Source organism: Calidris pugnax, unplaced genomic scaffold (assembly GCF_001431845.1).
Source record: "Calidris pugnax isolate Ruff unplaced genomic scaffold, ASM143184v1 scaffold210, whole genome shotgun sequence".
NCBI classification, from domain to species: Eukaryota; Metazoa; Chordata; class Aves; order Charadriiformes; family Scolopacidae; genus Calidris; species Calidris pugnax.
In genome coordinates this window covers 256,529-274,914 of record NW_015091004.1, presented here as the reverse complement: position 1 = coordinate 274,914, position 18,386 = coordinate 256,529, and the positions used below count along the sequence as shown (strand labels likewise).

The following is an 18,386-nucleotide window of genomic DNA, read 5'->3' as shown; positions in this document are numbered from 1 at the left end:
AGGGGGCTACAGGAAGGCTGGGGAGAGCCTGTTTAGAAAGGCCTGCAGTGACAGGACGAGGGGCAATGGCTTCAAGCTGGAGGGGAACAGATTTAGATTGGAGATGAGGAGAGGGTTCTTCACTGTGAGGGTGGTGGAGCACTGGAACAGGTTGCCCAGGGAGGTGGTTGAGGCCCCTTCCCTGGAGATATTCAAGGAGAGGCTCGACGAGGCCCTGGGCAACCTGGTCTAGTTGGGGGTGTCCCTACTGATTGCAGGGGGGTCGGACTAGATGGCCTTCGGAGGTCCCTTCCAGCCTGGGCAATTCTATGATTCTATGAACTTCCCAGGCCATGCCTACTCCATACCCAGCCCATGTTGACCTGTCCTGTGGCACAGCCTCCTAACGTACTGACCTTTGCAAGGGCAGGCAAATGAGGGCACCAGCACTGTACCCACATTCAGTTTTCTATTTCCACAATTCCACAATATTTCCAAGTTCAGCATCCCCTTCTAGGACACGCTCTCCACTGCCTGCTCCTCCACATCACTTCTACTGGCAGTTTGGTCTTCCTGAGCTCTAAGCAACTTGCTGGACAAGGTCTAATCGAAGCCTTGTTTGGAGGCAGCAATACTTCCCTCTCTGCTAAATACATCTCTTAGGATTGCACTAGGAACATCCGCCTGTGCCTACAGTCATCCTGCAATTAGTTACTACCCCACTTCCTCTTCCTCTGGTAACTCACATAGATGAGGGTCTAGCAAATGGGAGAAGTTTTATTAATAGATCCAAACGCACTACCTGCCTTGTGGTATCTCACACTGCTTCTTCTAACAGCCCTCAAGGTTGCTCCATCCTTCCTGTGTGACATTCAGATCCGCTTCCACGTTGGCAATGTTCTCAACTGTCTCATCTGCAGAAGTGATCCCTACACTCCTCCGTGAGTGCTCAGCTCATTAAGAAAGATATTAATGAAGATAGGTTGCAAAAATCTATCCCTGAGCAGTGCTGTTCACTTCTGAACACATCCTGTTGACAATTTTTCATCCTTTCTCCCACCCACTTGAAATTCCTGTGGTAATGCTCAGGCTTGCTCACTTCATCGGAAAGAAAAAGTCACTTGTCAACAAAGGTGATAACTTACTTTGGTTTCATCTATTTAGGCTCGCAATGTCACTTAGGGGTTCAGCTGAGCTGATCACATGAGCTCAAAACATTGTCATATCTTACCTTGATGAAAATTAGTCCTTCCAAGGAGTCCTGCCAGTAGGTCAGAGGAGCTAGATACGAGGGGCTAGGTCTCAAACAGGACAGCTGTCCGTGGCTTAGACTGCAGTTGGGTGGAAGCAACTCTGCATACATGGATATAGAGGAGTCAGCGATGCTCCTAAATTTGAGGAAGAAAATTCTACGTTAATGAGCTCCTTACTTTTTAAAGATGAACATGCAGCTGGGTCTATAAATGGAAAGGAAATTAATGGGTCCCATTGCTTTGGCACAAATGCCCAATGACGCATTCTTGTGCGAAGAACATCTCTGGCAGAGTCAATGTCATCCAGTCCAAATTAGAACAGGTCCAAAACTCAGCTAAAAATCTGAAGTGAAAACTAAATCAAAGCTGGCTCAGGATAGTGAATTCAGTGATGAGCAATAACGTGGTTTCAGGAAAACTAGACCTGACTTGTGAGGACAGGAGCGTGATGTGTTTCAGGGAGCAAAGCAGAATCTTGACCACTTGCAAGTCAACAGCACCACTGATTTCTACAGAAACAGAATCCTCCACCCCAAACTCCCCAAAACTGAAATAGTGACATCTAACAGAGGCGTATTTGACCACAGGTACATAGAGTAAAGCCCACAGGCAGCTACGCAGTGCAAAACAAGGCTAAGCAAGGTGTTCAGTTTGAGAGTTCACACCATCCACCTATCAACAGCATCCAGCTGCTAGACCTGCAGGCTGGGTGAAAGCCCTCTGACCGTGTGAGCACATGGGGTCACAGAATCATAGAATCGTCTAGGTTGGAAGGGACCTTAAAGATCATCTAGTCCAACCATCAACCTAACTCTGACAAAAAATAAGTAAGAAATAAGCAATAAAAAAAATCACTAAACCATATTCTTGAGGACCATGTCAACCCGTCTTTTGAACACCTCCAGGGATGGTGCCTCAACCACTTCCCTGGGCAGCCCATTCCAAGGCTTAATAACCCTTTCAGTGTAAATATTGTTCCTAGTCTCCAACCTGAACCTCCCCTGGTGCAACTTGAGGTCGTTTCCTCTTGTCCCATCGCCTGTTCCTTGGAAGAAGAGACCGACCCCCCCTGGCTACACCCTCCTTTCAGGGAGCTGGAGAGAGCGAGAAGGTCTCCCCTCAGCCTCCTTTTCTCCAGGCTGAACACCCCCAGCTCCCTCAGCCTCTCCTCACAAGACTTGTGCTCCAGACCCCTCACCAGCTCCATTGCCCTTCTCTGGACCCACTCCAGCACCTCAATATCTTTTTTGTGGTAAGGGGCCCAAAACTGGACACAGTACTCGAGGCGAGGCCTCACCACTGCCCAGTACAGGGGGAAGATCACCTCTCGGGTCCTACTCACCACACTGTTCCTGATACAGGCCAAGATACCATTGGCCTTCTTGGCCACCTGGGCACACTGCTAGGGATGTCTCACACTGCTACAGATGGTCTCTGCAGACATCCCTTTGGAAGCGGGGAGGGAGAGAAGCACGACTGGACATGGCAGGGCATTGAAGTTTCACACAAGAGAAAGCAAATGCAAGACCTCTGCATTCTTGCTAAGCGATCATTTCCCAGGAATGTTCACAGGAAATGGATGCTGTAACACCACTGTCACCCCAACAGCACCTGTGCATCTCAAAAGGGTCACTGCTGGGTCCTTCCTCAGGCATCACTTACTGCTCTTTGCTCATCACTCACAGCTCTCAGCAGGAGCTCCCGCTGGATGGAGAGACGCTAACTCAGCGTATTGGAGGCAAAAAAAAAGGCGTTGACCCTTTAAAAAAATGAATGCACCACTTTGCACAAGCTTTCTGGGACATACGTGGTTCCTGTGCTCTACGTAAGGCAATGCAGATGAAGGAACTCGAGCACTTTCTGCCTCGCACATCCCACCAACACGCACACCCTACTGCTGTGATTCAGTTACACTCAGTAACCTGTGAAGGTGCAGTAACTTGGGTGGCTTCCAAGCGCCGTGCCTCAATGTCAGATAATTTCTGGAGACAGGCAAGGAGTTGCCCTAAGGCAAACTTTGGTGCATTAAGTGTCTGGTGAAGCCACAAGAGAGTCAGAAGCCAAATCAATTAGAAGTCAAGGGTTGACGTCCTTATTAGCTTTTAAGGAAGTTCCACCAACCTGCATGAGGGAAAGACTGTGTCTTCTCAGGAAGCAATACAGAAGAGTCAGGATGGAGGACAGAACTCCAAAAGTCCAAAGCAACTTCCTCTGTCTTGTACAAGGGTTTCAAAGATGAACGGAGATCATCCAAGCACTAAAGCAATGCCCAAACCAGGAGGTTTTCCTCTATCCCTGGGTGCATTTTGTACTGGTAGTAGTAAAACCCAGGAGGGTAGTTCCAGTGGTGCGTTGCCAGCCTTGGCAGCTTTTCCTTGGGGCTTGATCCAAAGATGCCATTTGAGTTCAAGACACAGAGACTGCAGAGGTTACACTTTACAAAGCAGCCGTCTGGACTGGCATGACTTTTTTTAAGCCTTGAAACACACACTCCCACCTTGATCCCTTCCAGCACACAACTCCAGCATGGAAGGAAATCTACAGGCTTGGTGGCTGCCAAAGACACTATTGGCCCCTACTCACTAGGGATCCAATGACACTATTCACACGTGTGCTCTCGTAGCACATGTATGAAGTCAGGGAAGACACGGCAGCAAGCCTGGCAGCTCCAAACCATGCCTGCTGGGGAGAACAATGAGGAGTGGCCATGCTCTAGGAGCACCCTCTTCACCAAGCACCAAGTTGTAGCACTTGGAAGTGGTGAGGGTTGCAGCAGGTTTGCTGCCAGCACTTTCCTGCGTTCCCACTTGACTCTACAGCTTCAGGAGGTTGGATGGGTTCTCCTGCCATGATGGGAGTGCTAAACAAGAGGTTTGCCATTTCTCATCCCAAGCACAACACGGTGAAGACTGAGTGAGTCCCTCACCCAAGCTAGGGTCAGTCTGCAAGCAGAGACCTGGGGATGGTGGGACCCAGTCCCTGCAAGTCTATGGTAAAGGGACAGGTGACAGTGGAGAGGACGTAGCCACTGTGCTCCAAGTTTTCACATGGCAGCCCTGCACTCACTCTGAGCCTGTTGGGAAGCTCCAAAGTTGTGTTTGCTCATCTGGAGATCTCCTTTGGTCGTGGCTTAGGCTTACACAAAACCACAGCTTGGGCTTGCAGGAGACTGAGGCACGGTGGATACCAGAGATATCTCCAAGTTAAGCCTGAGCTGGTCCCTTTGGGAGGACAGTGGGACACCCACGCCAACCTACAGCAGCAGGGAGGAACCTGTGGCAGGTGGCTGTGACCTCCTCCTCACCTACCAGCACCCACCGCAAACCCACAGCATCTCACCAAGAGGCTCTGACCTTCCAGGGATGTGTGGGGTTTTTTTTCCCATTTCCAGAAAAGCCAGTTGCTATGGCAACGGAACGTTTCACGTTTTTAAATGCTTCCTCAAGGACACCCATTAAAGAGTAGGATCATCAGGAGAACGGAGGGATGTGACGCAGCGTGGTGGCCCTGGAGCACCACAAGCAGCTTTGGAGCAAGCCCAGGTGTGCATCCATTCAATGAATGGACATGTTGGAGTACAAGTGCCTCCTCTTCATGCTTCCTCTGGAGTACAAGTGCCTCCTTCTTCATGCTTCCTCTGCAGAGATGGCTGCTTGCAAGTGCACTGCGGCAGAGAAGATCCAGAGAGGAAAATCTCTGTTCCTGGCAGCTTGTCACAGTCAGGGGAAAAAAACAGCCACACAGGCTCACAAAAAAAAACAAAAAACAACAACCCAAACCCTTTTCTCCAGAAGGTACTAAAATTGAATCCTCTGTTCTCATTTAAATGGACAAGGACATTCAGGCAGACTTTGCCAAGTTTCCTTCCCAAAAGAGACTTACAGAAAGTCCTCCGAGGGATAATTAACTGGCTAACAGACAGGAAACGAGGATAAAAATAAGTGGAATATTTCCGCCATGGAAGAAGACTATCTATGAGATCTACCCTTGTGATTGCACAGCCCATTGCAGAGTTACTCACGAGAAAGCCACTCAGATATATGTTTGGATGCCCAGTCACCACCAGAGAAGGGAGAGCTCCAAAGTCCAGCATGTCATCTGCTGGGAACAGGCTCATCTGAGCTGCTGCTTGGATGGTGACCAGCTCCCTGTCCCCACCTTGGCCTCAGTTTCCATGTCCTACCTGCTGGACGAGAGCAGCACACACACAACAGCAGGGGGAAACCTCCCAATTATAGGGGAACAAAGTCACCCAGGGGACCCCTGAAATGGTCTGGGAGGGGGTTTCCAGGAGCAGACCCTGCAATCTAGGGTCTACCTTCTACTTTCTGTCCTGCTACCCAGCAGGAGAGAAAATCACAGAAACACAGAATCTTCTAGGTTGGAAGGGACCTTAAAGATCATCTTGTCCAACCATCAACCTAATTTCGGCAAAAATAGACAAACACACAAAAAACAAAAAGCACCACCATCACTAAACCATATCTCCCAGCACTACATCAACATATAGCTCAGAAGAATACTGCACTTAAGCTCCTCTTCCCTTGCAAGGAAGGACTCCCTTAGGTGTTGCTTGGATGGTGACTGCAGTCCCTTTGGGACCATCACCCCAGAACCTGACACTGCTTTTACATGCGGAGTTCATGGGGATGACAACCAAGCTGAGAGCCTCCCTGCTGCCCCCATAACCAAGACTTGACTCTGGAGAGAAGCACTCACCTCCACTGCGTGCCACCAGCCAGCCAGGGTGTGAGGAAGATGAAACAGCCCCTGGCACATGTCAAATTACTGTGCTAAACCCAAAGATTTTAGCGTTCACTAGGGCAGTCTGGCCCCCGAAGCCACCAGACTCCCATCTGGCTTGTCTCAACATCTGTGCTTCACCCTAGACTGAAGTCAAGCCAACACAGGCAGGTTATACACACTTCCAAGAAACTTAAAGATATCTTCCATCATCTGCTCTTTTTTCCACCATATTTCCTGTCCAAGAAGGACAGGGAACTGCTGGAGAGGGTCCAGCAGAGGGCTACAAAGGTGATGAAGGACCTGGGGCATCTCTCTTATGAGGAGAGGTTGAGGGACTTGGGTCTTTTTAGTCTGGAGAGGAGAAGGCTGAGGGGGGATCTGATCAATGCTGATAAATACTTAAAGGGAGGGTGTCAAGAGGATGGGGCTGGTCTTTTTTCAGTGGTGCCCAGGGACAGGACAAGAGGAAATGGGCACAAACTTGAATGGAAGAAGTTCCATTCAAACATGAGGAGGACCTTCTTTGCTGTGAGGATGGCAGAGCCCTGGCAGAGGCTGCCCAGGGAGGTGGTGGAGTCTCCTTCTCTGGAGACATTCAAACCCACCTGGACACGTTCCTGTGGGACCTGCTCTGGGTGGCCCTGCTTTGGCAGGGGGTTGGACTGGATGATCTCCAGAGGTCCCTTCCAACCCCATGTGATTCTGTGATACACCACCAGATGGACAATTTACCAACAGCACCATTTACGCTCGCTGGGGTCTGCCAAGAGTCCTACCAGAGGTGGCCAATCTACAGCAGAGAAGGACATAAACACACAGACATCACAATACCTCCTTCTCCAGCTACCAAACCGCTCACTGCAACTCTCCCACTGCTTTAACCAAACACCATTAGGGACAAAAGAGGAAGAAACATGCCCAATCCCACAAATTGAGATCCAGTTAGACCTCCCCTGAAGTTCAAGTGCTCCCCTATAATTATTACAGCCACTAATGACTCAGTCAGCAGGACAGAAAGCCACCGAGTCCTTTAGCAGGACCACAACAGTCCACATATGCAGGGTACAGTTTCAGAGAGAGTCTCCACACCAGCTCAGCTTGATTTGAGAGCCAGCAAAAGCAGGAAAACATGCCAAAGAAAACCCTGGCCTTGAAGAGACGGGGGCTGCTGAGAAAAGGAGAAGTCACTTCAAGCAACTTCACTTCAAGTCACATTCAACTGACTTTCAAACCCCACCTGGACACGTTCCTGTGGGACCTGCTCTGGGTGGCCCTGCTCTGGCAGGGGGTTGGACTAGATGATCTCCAGAGGTCCCTTCCCACCCCACGTGATTCTGTGAAGTGGTCAGTGGTGTGAAAGAAGCACCCCCAGAAAGCCCAATGTGCTGCCCATCTGCCACAGCAGCTGCAGAGCCCAGGCAGTGGGTTAAAGAGAAGAGCATGTATTTCCAGGAGAAATAACCTACCTTGAAAAGCACATCCAAATGGGGCTGAGCAATGTCCTGTCTGCAGCATGAGCAGGTAGTCACAAGGGAAACCATTCCCTGGCACCCTCCCAGGCTGGGGTAAGCCTGTGAGGAGACAAGGAGACAAGAGCTACAGTCTTCACCTTTCTGCTGGAGGCTGTGTTTCCCCACCTTCCCCTGCTCCAGCTCAATCACAAAGCACACTCCTGCTCACTGGCCTGTGTTGCAAGAGGTGCTCCATCTCAGAGGTGTTCAGAAGGGATGAAACCAGCACTACGAAGATGCTCAGAGGGCTGGAGGCCCTCTCCTGTGAGGACAGGCTGAGAGAGTTGGGGTTGTTCAGCCTGGAGAAGAGAAGGCTCCAGGAAGACCTCATAGCCCCTTCCAGTATCTGTAGAGGGCCTACAGGAAAGCTGGAGAGGGACTTTTTACAAGGTTATGTAGTGATAGGACAAGGGGTAATGGCTTCAAGCTGGAAGATGGGAGATTTAGATTAGATATCAGGAAGAAATTTTTCACTTAGGGTGGTGAGACACTGGTGGTTGCCCAGAGAAGCTGTGGCTGCCCCATCCCTGGAGGGGTTCAAGGCCAGGCTGGATGGGGCTTGGAGCAACCTGGGCTGGTGGGAGGTGTCCCTGCCCAGGGCAGGGGGTTGGAACTGGATGATCTTTAAGGTCCCTTCCAACTCTGATATTCTATGATTATATCAGAGGGAACAGACAGACACAGAGCTACCTGTTTTGGAAACTCCACGTGAGTGTGATGCAAAGTGATGCTGTGGGAGAGCTTGATGTGGAGCTGGTCGCATGGGATTTCACTTAGGGTGGTGAGACACTGGTGGTTGCCCAGAGAAGCTGTGGCTGCCCCATCCCTGGAGGGGTTCAAGGCCAGGCTGGATGGGGCTTGGAGCAACCTGGGCTGGTGGGAGGTGTCCCTGCCCAGGGCAGGGGGTTGGAACTGGATGATCTTTAAGGTCCCTTCCAACTCTGATATTCTATGATTATATCAGAGGGAACAGACAGACACAGAGCTACCTGTTTTGGAAACTCCATGTGAGTGTGATGCAAAGTGATGCTGTGGGAGAGCTGGATGTGGAGCTGGTCACATGGGAAAAAACTGTGAGTGCCAACCCTGCCTTGAGAGCTGCAGCAGTGCAAAGGCACCTGGCAGGAGGACAGTGCCAAGAGAAGAGATGCTGGGAGGTTATGATGTCAGTGATGAAACCCTGGCCATAGAATCATAGAATCATATGGGGTTGGAAGGGACGTCTGGAGATCATCAAGTCCAAAGTCAGTGATGAAACCCTGGCCATAGAATCATATGGGGTTTCAAGTCCAAAGCCCCAATGGAGTGGGTCTACCTAGAGCAGGTTGCACAGAATCTTGTCCAGGCGGTTTTTGAATGTCTCCAGAGAAGGAGACTCCACCACCTCCCTGGGCAGCCTCTGCCAGGGCTCTACCACTCTCACAGTAAAGAAGTTCCTCCTCATGTTGAGGTGGAACTTCTTATACTCAAGTTTGTGCCCATTTCCTCTTGTCCTGTCCCTGGGCACCATTGAGAAATGACCAGCTAGGATGGGTGTGTGGGACTGCTGAACCTACGGCAGGAAAAGCATAGCCTGGACGCTGTGGTCTTCTTGAAGGCACCACAAGCAGCAAGGTGCATTTACAGAGTGAGTTTTGGGGATGAGAAGCTGGAGAAACGGGCATTTGTGTGGCTCCTGTGCACAGCCCAGAGCCTGATCCATGGAGCAGGGTAGGCAGGAGGAACTAAGCAGGGATGATGATGAGACAGCATCATCTCTGTGCCAGAAGAGAAGCAAAGTCTAGAGGGAGAAAAAGATATTAGCAGGGCTTTTATAAGGTAGGTAATTAGTACATTCCTCCATGAGAGGAGGGATCTGTGAGATCCCCAAGCCCACTGAATCATGCCAGCAAAGGGAAAGAGGCTGCAGTGGGAGGTCTCTGGGAGCTGCTGGTGGCCTTCACCACCCCATCAGCAGCAGGCTTTGTGCCCCAGCAAACAAGGCTGTCAGAACTGGCTGCTTCCAGCGCTCACATCAAACAAGATGTTTTTTTACAGGCACCAGGAATGAGGGGTTTTGGAGTGAGAAGGGGGAAGGGGACCGGAGGGAAGCTTTTTATCCATCGCAGCTCGCGTGCAGTGATTGAGATGGTGACGTTTCATTCAACAGCTCCAGCAGCTGTGGCTTGGAGCTGTGATCCTGCCAGCCACGTGCATTCAAGCATTGTGAAATCTCCCCAAAAGACAGGTGGCTTGTTGGAGGGTTGGGTTTTTTTTTTTTTAAGTTGTTCACAAATGTTTGTTTCCTTCTGTCTTCTCGTCTTTCATCGTTTTAAAGCTTCCTTTCTTGACCAGCAGGGTCGGTCACAAACCTTTTTTTTAAAAAAAGACCCTTTTGAAAAGACTCAAGCAGATCTTCTCATGCAACTGCACAATTTCAGAGCTGAGGTTTTAAGTCAAAAACAAACAGGGAGCGAGCTATTGCTACGGACTGTCAGCAACGCTGGGGTTTGGTTCTGGAAGGGGCCTGGTATGGGGGAGAAGAAATCCTCCCTCTGCCAGTGAAATCTCAGTTGCTACAAATAAGCAAATTCCATCATTCAGCCCCCAAAATTCCCAGCCCGCAAGCATGCGTGTTACTTGCTGCCCTGCTGAGAAGCTCCTCATCTTCCCTCCTCCCACCCACCAGCTGTCTCCTCTCTGCTATATCTCCCATCCTTTCCTCTCAGCCCGCTGCAGAGGAGGATGCCCTTCCTCCCAAAGAGCTTTCCCCAAACACTCTCCTCCTCTCTCTCTGCTCAGAAATGGTCTCTCAGGATCAATCGCTGACGAAAGCCGCTGTTTCCCCAACAACCTCCTGCTCTCCAGGCTCTTATTTTCACTCAGTCCCTCAGCAAAGCTGCCTTTTGCTCCCCGTAGGCAAAGAAAAATGTACCTGAGAAGGTTTCTCCCCAGCATTGGTAGCCCCATGCCAACAGGGTTAGTGGAGACGCAAGGGTTAAGACGGGCTAATTAGTGGGAACGCTGGGGACAAAAGCAATAGATTCATTAAATGAAGCAGAAAATCCTACTCTTTTCTTTCCCGCTCTGGCTGGAAAATAGTTGCCTGCTCTCCTCCCAGCTTGTATCAAAAACCTTGCAGGAAATAAAGCTGTTTAAATATTTTTTTTCTCTAGTTGCAATAGTTTCTAACGAGTCAAAAGCCTTTTTGGCCACCAGCAGCCACTTCTTCCCCTCCTCCACATCTGGCACGACAGGGTTGAATTCACTGCAGCCACTTCTTCCCCTCCTCCACATCTGGTGTGACCGGGTTTCACCCCCTATCCCTGATAAAGTTTTTTCTCCCTCTTCTCTGATCCACCTCAGGTTCTCCACCATTAGAAATGCCTTGCCCTTTTTGCCACCAGCCTCCTCCCAGATGCAGTTGGGGCAGAGAAAAAAATAATATCCCTGGATATTATGGATAATATCCATTCCCTGAGGCTCATTCTCCCAGGCATCTCTGAAATTACTTTGCCAACTGCTGTGACCCCCCCACAGGTCCTGAAATTTCTCCAGTACTTGTAGGAGAAGAGTTGCAAAGTTCATTCTGAAGGAAAAGCAGTGGGGATGGCTCACTCCCCGTGTGCTGCTTCTTCTGCAGAAGCAGCCATATGGCAGTGCTTAACCGCACTTACTGTGCTGGAATTACTTGCCCTTCTGGCTTTCTTCTCCAAGAACTGCCCAACTGTGCAATTGCCATCAAGCTGCCACCTGCCAAGGGCTGCCCCATGCCCTGGGCTCCAACCATCTGCAGGTAGTTCCATTCCCTGAGTGGCTGCAGCCCCTGCCTTCCTCATCTCACCTCGGGTTTTACTGACCTTACCCCCATGCGTGTCAACCCCATCAATATTTAGGCTTGTCTGGTGTCCCTGAGGATCCTAGATCCAGAGCCAAACTGTGCTCTGGGCAACCCTGCTTTGGCAGGGGAGTTGGACTGGATGGGCTCTAGAAGGTCCCTTCCAACTCTGTGATTCCACAGGGCCACAAGGTAGGTGGGCATGTTGCTGCTGGTATCCCCTAGCCCTGTAAGCTGTTCTGTAAAGCAGCATTCTGGGCCAGGTCCTTCTCAGCCCCATCACCCTTAATGGCACTTTTGTTGTGTACCATTTGGGACAGGAGACTCGGGAATGATTTTTCCCCTATGTCTGTAGCATCTACTCTCTCCAAACCGAGTGAAGTCACAGGTAGAAAAAGCCAAAACAAAAAGCCAACAAACCTGACCATGAGTTTGAAGGAAAGGGCTGCCCCATGCCCTGGGCTCCAACCATCTGCAGGTAGTTCCATTCCCTGAGTGGCTGCAGCCCCTGCCTTCCTCATCTCACCTCGGGTTTTACTGACCTTACCCCCATGCGTGTCAACCCCATCAATATTTAGGCTTGTCTGGTGTCCCTGAGGATCCTAGATCCAGAGCCAAACAAATCTGGTCACAGCAACACACAAAAGCTCTTAAAACCCCCTTTGCTTGGGAAGCTTAGGAATATTTGAAAGGGCTTTTCAACCTTGGATTTAGGTTGGCCTAACTTTGTGTGTCTCAGCAAGTTCACTGATGTTACCAAACTGGAAGGACTGGCCAACACTCCAGATGTGCCACCATCCATCATGACCTGGACAGGCTTCAGTGGTTCCCAGTGACAGGACGAGGGGCAACGGGCACAAGCTGGACCATGGGAAGTTCCACTCCAATGTGAAGAACTTCTTTGGGGTGAGGGTGGCAGAGCCCTGGCAGAGGCTGCCCAGGGAGGGTGTGGAGGCCCCTTCTCTGGAGATCTTCAAGCCCCGCCTGGATGCTCCTGAGTGATGTGCTCTGGGCAACCCTGCTTTGGCAGGGGAGTTGGACTGGATGGGCTCTAGAAGGTCCCTTCCAACTCTGTGATTCCACAGGGCCACAAGGTAGGTGGGCATGTTGCTGCTGGTATCCCCTAGCCCTGTAAGCTGTTCTGTAAAGCAGCATTCTGGGCCAGGTCCTTCTCAGCCCCATCACCCTTAATGGCACTTTTGTTGTGTACCATTTGGGACAGGAGACTCGGGAATGATTTTTCCCCTATGTCTGTAGCATCTACTCTCTCCAAACCGAGTGAAGTCACAGGTAGAAAAAGCCAAAACAAAAAGCCAACAAACCTGACCATGAGTTTGAAGGAACATCGATGTCTCTTGCTTCCACATCACATGGTGTCACATGCAATGCCCACGTTCTCTTTCCTACGGGAAGAAATAATGACTTGAGAAAAATGCCCCTCTGTGGAGCCAAAAGCACTCCTTTGACCACGAGTTTTTGCTACATGTGAGGTTTTGATGCTCAGGGCTCATCCTGTGTGCCAGGACCCTGGCAGAGCCCCCCACCGAGTGCTCCCCATCCCCTCCTAGTGTGACAGTGACGATCCCACGTAGCCCCACCAGCCCAATTAGTAACATGGTGCCTTGTTGTGGGCTGAAAGCCACACTTGTCTGTTCCAGAAGGACATCAAAATGACCACAGGGTTCCTGGCAGCCCTGGTTAGCAGCTGGTCAGCAAGGAGGAGCTCTTCTCATTTAGGTCACTCCTTGAAGCCAGGTATGTTGGAAGGAGAGCGGGTGGAGGACCAGCTTGGGCACCTCTCCCTCTTCCTGCCCCTCCAGCAGAGCCACGTGAAGAACAGCGAGATCCACCAGAGTGATGTTCGTAGACCTCAGCAGCTGGAAACCACAAGAAAGGAGAGCCTGATTTGTTCTGAAATTAAATGCGAAACCAGAAAACATGGTGAGGGAAGCCCAGCTGGTGTTCAGTCACAACAGCAGGTATCTGCCTTGTGATCTTATCCATAACAACATTAACGATAAAATCCAGGTCTCTGCTTTCGTATCAAAGACAAGAAAGCTGGGAGGCTGTTCAGCATGCCAACCTAAGCAGGGAACAAGATCTGGGACCTTTCTGCTGTGCTAGGTGGGCTAGCAGGGGAAAGCTATATCCAAAAATACAGATTTTACAAGGGTGAGTTAAACTAAGGTTTATATTAAAAGGTTTTATATTAAACTAAGGTTTAATATTAAAAACATAAATAAATGCTTGGTATCAAACTCAATATAGTTGGAAGGTGAGGCTCACTTCAGAATCACAGAATCATCATGGTTGGAAGGGACCTTTGAGATCATCAGGTCCAACCACACACAAAAAAAACCAAACACCAAAAAACCCCCCCAAAACCACCCCATAAAGTCCAACCATACACACACCAAAAAAAAACCCCCATCAACCCCCCCCCCCCAAAACCATCCTGCACAAACCAACAATCTCGGGCACTAGAGCATGCCCTGAAGTGCCACCTCTACACGTTTCTCAAATACCTCCAGGGATGGTGACTCCACCACCTCCCTGGGCAGGCTGTTCCAGGGCCTGACCACCCTCTCAGGAAAGTCATTCTTCCTGATATCTCATCTAAACCTCCCCTGCCCCAACTTCAGACCATTTCCTCTGCTCCTGGCATTATTCCCTTGGGAGAAGAGGCCAACCTCCACCTCTCTCCAACCTCCTCTCAGAGAGTTGTAGAGGGCAATGAGGTCTCCCCTCAGCCTCCTCTTCTCCAAACTCAACATGCCTCAGTCCTGGGAAAGAAGATTCATGGTGGGTTAATCAGCTTAACCAGATCTCTTCACAAGTTAATTCAGGTTTACTCTCCTAGGGTACCTGGTCACTGATTACTACCTGGTGGACTGCAACAAGCCTGGTGAGATCAGGGTTGCTTGGCTTTGATGAACAGCCATGTCAGGGCATCAATGTCTGCTGCCTCCCCTCTGCTTTGGGGCTGAGCACCGAGAGAAGAGCAAGAGGAGCTGCTGCCCGTGTTGATGACACAGACAGAGAGGAGAGAGGAGCACAGCAGCCTGAATGCCAGCTGGGCTGTTCACAAGTTGCCACCAGTGGCACTCACCTTGCAAAATACTCCAGTTGCAAGCTCACATGGGCTTAGTGGGAGAGAAGGGTGAGATCTTGTGTTGGCTTCAATCGATGCAGCCCCATGCAGGCAGAAATCTGCACCAGGCAGCTCCAGCACAACAAACTCCTTTTTTTTTTTTTTCTCTTGGGCTTCATTTTTTCTTAGGCAATGGTCTCCCCGGACAGCAGGAAACCTCAACTCCTGACAGCAGGCAGCAGACCCCCAAAATACGATCTGAACCATATTTTGCCCATCCAAGGACAAGAAAAGCCCTCAGCAGAAGTGCCTTTTCCCTCTGGTTCCTGCTAACCCCTACATAGAGGGAACATTCCAGACTCACACCAGGATGCTCCAGAGGAGGAACAACCAGGTTGGAAACCTGACAGCTAGCTGAGTGCATTGGCTTCTCTTGGATCTCTTCCCTCGTGGAGTTTGATTATCAGGGCTAATAATTCCTGCCCCAGGCTTGCAGAGAGGGGGGACATGGTTGGACCACCCGAAGGGAAAGGAGGAGCCACAGCCTTCCAAAGAATCATAGAATTTCCCAGGCCGGAAGGGACCTCCAAAGGCCATCTAGTCCCACCCCCCCGCAGTCAGCAGGGACACCCCCAACTAGACCAGGTTGCTTCATTGAGCCTCACCTTGAACATCTCCAGGGATGGGGCCTCAACCACCTCCCTGGGCAACCTGTTCCAGTGCTCCACCACCCTCACAGTGAAGAACCCTCTCCTCATCTCCAGTCTAAATCTGTTCCCCTCCAGCTTGAAGCCATTGCCCCTCGTCCTGTCACTGCAGGCCTTTCTAAACAGGTTCTCCCCAGCCTTCCTGTAGCCCCTTCAGGTACTGGAAGGCTGCTATTAGGTCTCCCCGGAGCCTCCTCTTCTCCAGGCTGAACAACCCCAGCTCCCTCAGCCTGTCCTCGTAGCAGAGGTGCTCCATCCCCCTGATCATCCTTGTGGCCCTCCTCTGGACCCTCTCCATCAGGTCCATGTCCTTCTTATATTGAGGGCTCCAGACCTGCACACAATACTCCAGGTGAGGTCTCACCAGAGCAGAGTAAAGTGGCAGAATCCCCTCTCTGGACCTGCTGGCAACGCTTCTTTTGATGCAGCCCAGGATGGGATTGGCCTTCTGGGCTGCAGCTGCCCACTGCCTGCTCATGTCCAGCTTCTCATCCACCAGCACCCCCAAGTCCCTTTCCTCAGGGCTGCTTTCCAATCCCTCACCCCCCAGTCTGTACTGATGGTGAGGATTGTTCCGTCCCAGGTGCAGAACCTTGCATTTGCTCTTGTTGAACCTCATGAGGTTCACCTGGGCCCACCTCTCCAGCCTGTCCAGGTCCTTCTGGATGACATCCCGTCCTTCTGGTGTATCGACAACACCACACAGCTTGGTATCGTCCACAAACTTGCTGATGGTGCCTTTGATCTCCCTGTCTATGTCATTGATAAAAATGTTAAACAGCACCGGCCCCAGCACGGACCCTTGAGGAACACCACTTGTGACTGGTTTCCATCTGGACTTTGAGCCATTGAGTACCACCCTCTGGATGCGACCATCCAGCCAGTTCCTTATCCAAGAGGCAGCATTGCAGCAACGTCGTGCAGAATTTCTGCCAAACCCCGACAGCACACACCCTGATCAGGGTCTGGTTCACAGACAATGCAAAAAAAAATAAAAAAAAAAAAAAAAAAAAAAAAGAGCCCCCATTAACCCGACTTGCTTTTCAAAAAAAAAAAAAAAAAAGAAAAAAAAAAAGTTTTATTTTTAGGGCTTGTGAGCGGTGCCGCCAGATTGGCAGCGTTATAAATAGAAGCCTTCTATTTATCCTCCAGTCTAGGTACCGCAGTGCTAAGTCAGTTTTACGACCTCGATAAATCCAGATTAGGTGCTCTCGAGGATGCGTCACCATAGAAATAACATTTCCTCTTGGCATCCGTATGCGCGGCAGAGGAGAGGGGGGGGAATGGATTATGCCAAGGGAAGGGGGTGCTGCCCTCATAAGCCAGCCTGATGCTTTCCCATTTTTTTGGATGTGATACAGGCTGACACTCCTTGGGAGGAGGTCGTGGATCCCAGCTTCAGATCTCCGTGTCCTGCCTAAAAAGGGGATTATGTGTGGTTTTCAGCCGGCTCTTGAAATCACAGAATCACAGAATCTTCTAGGTTGGAAGGGACCTTAAAGATCATCTTGTCCAACCGTCAACCTAACTCTGACAAAAATAGACACCCCCACAACAAACAAGGAGCATCATCACTAAACCAGACCTCCCAGCACTACATCAACCCGTCTTTTGAACACCTCCAGGGATGGGGCCTCAACCACCTCCCTGGGCAGCCCATTCCAATGGCTGAGAACCCTTTCAGTGAAAAAATTTTTCCTAATATCCAGCCTGAACCTCCCCTGGTGTAACTTGAGGCCATTTCCTCTTGTCCTGTCGGCGGTGACTTGAGAAAAGAGACCAACCCCCACCTCTCTACACCCTCCTTTCAGGGAGTTGGAGAGAGCAATAAGGTCTCCCCTCAGCCTCCTCTTCTCCAGGCTGAACACCCCCAGCTCCCTCAGCCTCTCCTCACAAGACTTGTGCTCCAGACCCCTCACCATCTTTGTCGCCCTTCTCTGGACCCGCTCCAGCACCTCAATGTCTTTTTTATGGTAGGGAGCCCAAAACTGGACACAGTACTCAAGGTGAGGCCTCACCAGTGCCCAGGACAGGGGAATTGCCGTGTCCTTCCCCGCACCAGTGGGGACAGAAGAGCAGGGCTAGGAGTGAGAACAGCTTGTAGAAAAATGGGAGGCAGCAGGAGAAAGAGACCTATTTGGTAGCATAACTTACCCCATATTGCTAAGATGTTGGTTTTCTACTAAGCTGACCGTCGATAACTAGTAAAATGCTGAAATAATTCTTCCCCCCCCTAAAAAAAAAATAAAAAATTAAGAGAAAGTAACCCCCTTCCATTTCTTTTTCCCTTTCACTGACTGATGGTGCTTCATTAAATCTGGAGCATTATGTCAATTCCCATCAATGACAAGCATTTTCCAGTGGTCACACACCTCTGGCTCTGAACAGGCCGTGCTGCTCCAGGGGATGCTCAGCAGCTCAGCAGGAGGTAAAACCACTTCCTGCAAGGCTTCCATTTTGGGATTTCTGCCCCCAAAAGCGCCACTAAACTCCTTATGCATTCAGCCGTGCCTCCACCTTCCTGCAATAAAACACACATGCTGCTACACTACTCTAGGACATCCTCTAGGATGTCCTCTGCTGCCCACCACCAGCAACCAGGGAAGGGCAAGGGGGAAAGGATCAGGAGCCTCCAGTTATCCTGAAATAGTTCCCTTTCTGGAAATTGTCCTGTCAGGCTCCTTTGGTCTCTGCAGGATCTCTGTCCCCTGGAAGCCCAGAGAGAAAAAACACTGGGGAAGCCAAGTGTATCAAAGACCATATGAATTAGAGCAGCTGTAGGTTTCTGACCGTTTCATCCTCTGTGAGATTTTCATGAGCTGGAAGCTTGGATGAGCACAAGCTGCTTGGCTCGGATGCAACATTTTCTCTGGATCAGCTGCCTGGCAGGAGGAGGTAGGGTGCTGGTTTTGGGAGACACCGTGCTGTCTGCCTGCTCCAGCTGCTCCTCCTCCTCACTTGCCCTAGAAGGGGGTCTGGAGGTCAAGCCAGTGGCAAAGGGGTGCTTCAAGCTTACTGGAGCCCATGGAAAGTATGAAAAGATGACTGTGGAGAGGAGCAATCATAGAATCGTCTAGGTTGGAAGAGACCCTTGGGATCATCGAGTCCAACCATCTCCCCTACTCTACAAAGTCCTCCCCTACACCATGTCCCTCAGCACTGCATCCAAACGGCCCTTAAACACAGCCAGGGATGGCGCCTCCACCACCTCCCTGGGCAGCCTGTTCCAATGCCCTATCACTCTTTCGGTGAAAAATTCTTTCCTAATGTTCAATCTAAACC

General features: G+C 50.5%; 1 long non-coding RNA gene across 1 annotated transcript in view; it reads right to left on the bottom strand.

Annotated features, from left to right (window-relative positions):
• LOC106895929 overlaps nt 1–18,386 on the bottom strand; it is a 29,289-nt gene that overhangs the window by 7,820 nt on the left and 3,083 nt on the right. Inside the window, exons 2-4 of the long non-coding RNA XR_001413550.1 lie at nt 12,629–13,217; nt 7,445–7,549; nt 1,211–1,367 (exon numbers count right to left, since the gene is read on the bottom strand). This is a non-coding gene — a long non-coding RNA (uncharacterized LOC106895929). The remainder of the gene's footprint in view (nt 1–1,210; nt 1,368–7,444; nt 7,550–12,628; nt 13,218–18,386) is intronic.